This window comes from Pan troglodytes, chromosome 3 (assembly GCF_028858775.2).
Source record: "Pan troglodytes isolate AG18354 chromosome 3, NHGRI_mPanTro3-v2.0_pri, whole genome shotgun sequence".
Taxonomy (NCBI): Eukaryota; Metazoa; Chordata; class Mammalia; order Primates; family Hominidae; genus Pan; species Pan troglodytes.
Genome location: NC_072401.2, coordinates 68,766,582 through 68,770,621, shown reverse-complemented (window position 1 = coordinate 68,770,621; position 4,040 = coordinate 68,766,582).

The following is a 4,040-nucleotide window of genomic DNA, read 5'->3' as shown; positions in this document are numbered from 1 at the left end:
AGGCTATGAGAGTAGCAGGAAAATTTTTGTTTATTTTAAAGCCAAGTCTTTCCACTAAATGTGAGTGTAGAACCCAACCTCACAGAATGAAGAACTAGCTAATAGCTAATGTTGCCTGAGCACCTAAATGTCAAATTGTGTGCTAAATATTTTACATGATTTATTTCAATAATTTCCACAACAAGCTTATAAAATAAATACTATTGTTCTCCTTATTCAGATAATGAAATTGAAGTTTAAAAAGTTAAAGAAATCTTCCTAAGTTAACAAAACCAAGGATTTAAATGTAGGTAGATATTGATAACAAAGAAACTCCTATATGCCAGTTTCTTTACTTTTACGTTATATTGCCACTCAGACCGTCAATAAAACAAAGAAAATAATCAATTTAGGGTGAGACCAAAACCTCTTGTTTATGACCATTATTTTTTAGGTGATATGAAGCATTGTGAGAGCCCAGAAGGAGAAGAAAATGATGCACTTTACATTATGCATATGGATTATTAAAATAGGCACAACTATTGTTACAAATAGAACCAAGTTTAGCTCAAATATAAGAGAAGTTCATCACTTATTCACACAGTAGTCTAATGGGAAAAATTTAGGTCAGCAGGATGGTTCTCCCTCAATGCTATTATTCAGGAACCCAGACTAACAAGGCTTGGCCATTCATAATATATGGCTTCCAATGTCTCTCTGGTCATCTTATACTATCACCATTCCAGCCCAAAGAAAAGTGAGAAACAGCATGGAGGGGCATGTCTAGAAGTTTGTACAGCCAGCCTTGGAAGTGGCACACATTACTTGTACTCACATACCATAAAAAGAGCACTGTCTCATGACTACACCGAAATGTGGTGCAGGTTGGGAAACAGTATAGCTGGCCAGCTGTAGGTCCAGCACTTCAATTACGGTGGATGAAAAAGACAATAGGTTGTGAGGGTCAGATAGTCCTCTCCACCACAGTTTATCTCTCTGAGGCAGATAAAACAGAGCCCCCAGCTAAACTGGAGTTCCAGTGCTACAGCAGCTGCTAGTGACCCTGCTCTAACCGGAAATGCAGGAGAGCTGGACACAGGTGTTTACAGTGTGCCTTGCGCAAGATTCTTCTTTTGCCTGTCAGATGGCCTAATGCCTACTTGCCCAACCCACAAGTAGGGATCCCTCACACAAGAAACTCGTTTAGACTGGAAGGTGCTCTTGTGGCTCATGTCTGCCCCATGTCCACTTTATGCCTGCCTGACCATTGCTCTGGCCCTGAAAGCCCAACCCTACGTTGCCCTCTGTGTCCTGGGGAAAACCCTGCCTGGGGCAGCCCCTTGTTCTTCAGATGGAAGGCACAAATTCAATATACCACTACAATAGGAAGCAAGTTCAAAGATTTTTACTTGCAGATCCTGGGCAGAGAGAGTGTGATGAGTCAGGAGGGCAGTCTTCCTTCATCCCCAGGTCACATGAGGCCGGAAGGAAAAGTCAGACACACATACACAGAGAGAAAGGCCATGTCAATCCACAGTCTATATAAGTGAATAGGGCATGGGGCATTTAAATTTCACAGGCAAATGCCTGGATAGTCCATGTAAAGGAAGCAGGCCTCCCTGCTAGGTTAGAGCAATGCCTCTAAGTTCTCATCCCTGGCCACCTGCTTGAGCCATTTGGGTATGGAATTCTCCTTTTAATGTCTAGGCAGCAACCTTTGCTGTGTCCTTCCCTTCACAGACTTACTCTCTCCCAAGGACACAATTCAGTCTTATCCAGCTGTGGTATCTAGTCCCAAGCCCAAGATCTCCACCAGGAGAAGTTTTTCTAGAGAGTTGGATATTTTTCTTCATGGAACAGAGACTTTTAACTAAAATTATCGACTCAAAGCCCCAGTCAATATACGTTAATAGAGTAGGATAGCCACAATAAATGTCTGTTGAAAAGGGGGAGAATACACAGAGCCACAGAAACTCTCATTCATTGCTGGTGGGAATGCAAAATGGTACAGCCACTTTGGAAAACAGTTGGTAGTTTTTTAGAGAAGTAAGTATATACTTACTGCATGTTCCAGCAATCATGTTTTGTTATACTGTATGCTCACAAATGAGTATTGCCAAGAGTGCATAGATCTGGAATCAATCAGATGCCCTTCAAAAGCTGAATGCATAAACAAACTGTGGTATATCCATACAATGCAACATTATGCAGTGATAAAAATAAATGAACTATCAGGCCACAAAAAGACATGGAAAAAACCTTAAGTACAGACTGCTAAGTGAAATAAGTCCACTTGAAAAGTCTACGTACAGTGTGATTACAACTATGTGACATTCTAGAAGCCAAAAGGTCAGTGGTTGCCAGCAGAAAGGAGGAAGAGTGAGAGAGGAATGAATTGAAGGAGCATAGGGTATACTTAGGGCAGTGAAATCATCTTATATGATACTGTAATGGTGAGGACACATCATTATGCATTTGTCAAAACTCATAGAACATATAATAAAAAAACTGGACCCTAATGAAAACTGGAGTTTAGTCAATAATTATGTATCAATATTGGCTCATCAATTGTAACAAATGCACCACACTAGAAGATATTAATAATAGGTGAAACTGGTGAACAGAAGTTGACATGAGACAGTATATTGGAACTCTCTGTACTTTCTGCTCAATTTTTCTGTAAACCTAAATTTGCTGCCCCCCCTACCTCCAAACACACAAAAAAGTCCATTTAATATAGGGGAGTTGGACTATAGGAAACACAGAACACACAGCAATCATAGTCCATTGAAATGGCACATTCCTGCTGGGCTTACATTATGTAAGACCCTGCCCCAGTATTAAATAAAGTCCCCACATTAGGTGTGATTCTGCTCTCTGGGAGAAGCTTTCTGGTCCATAATCCTCAAAGGCACCAGGATTTGCCTTCTGAGATGTTTCTCCTTTTCTGTAGTCTTTCGCAGCACTCTGTAATGATCATCAGAGTGTATGTCCCGCTTCAGGGTTGCAGGGTCCACAAACTCACTTCTTGTTTGTGACAGTTCGATGGTTTAAGGATTATTTTACAGGTCAGAGTCAAATCTTTCTCAGGTGAGGATTACGGTTTTCTTGGCATTGCAATTCTCTCAAAAACTAAGTAGATTTATTTTCTATTTCTTGTCCTTTCCAGGTGCCAGTAGCCACACCCAAAATAGTTTTTTAGACATAGTTTTTCAATTTGCTCTTTTTATTTAAACTTTGCTGGAGAGAGAGAGAGAGTCAACGTAATGAGAGCTACCTTGAGATCATCTGAAACAGTTGAGTGGAAACATATCACCCTTCATCTGATTTTTGCTGCAAGCTTAATTGCCTTAATTTAACTTAGACGTCTTATTAAGCCTTTGTATTTGAAGCTACGTTACATCTTATTTCCTGTTTGGGTTCCAGAAGCAGTTAGCTTTTCCAGCCCTGTGAAGCCTTTCATGTCTAATTCTGTCCCTTCAATCTTTGTGCACAAACCAGTCAATTTGTAATACTTTAGTTGAAGCAATGGATAGCAGCTAACACCTATAAACATGGAGCACTTTCCAACCACTTTACCTAAAACTATATGAGCATGTGGTCTGCATTCCAGGTTATAGTTGAATTAATTTTTTTATTATTATTATACTTTAAGTTTTAAGGTACATGTGCACAACGTGCAGGTTAGTTACATATGTATACATGTGCCATGCTGGTGTACTGCACCCATTAACTTGTCATTTAGCATTAGGTATATCTCCTAAAGCTATCCCTCCCCCCTCCCCCCACCCAACAACAGTCCCCAGAGTGTGATGTTCCCCTTCCTGTGTCCATGTGTTCTCATTGTTCAATTCCCACCTATGAGTGAGAATATGCGGTGTTTGGTTTTTAAATTGCAATGTTTTACCACAATATAATGTATTTCTTCAGCTTTTCAGCCTGTAGCACCACCGCCCAAACATTAATTTCTGGGTTTCTTACAGAAGGTAAATTTCTTGAAGAAAATACCAAAAATTCGGTGGCCTAAAAAATATGTTTTTCTCATATAGAAGTCCAGGGTA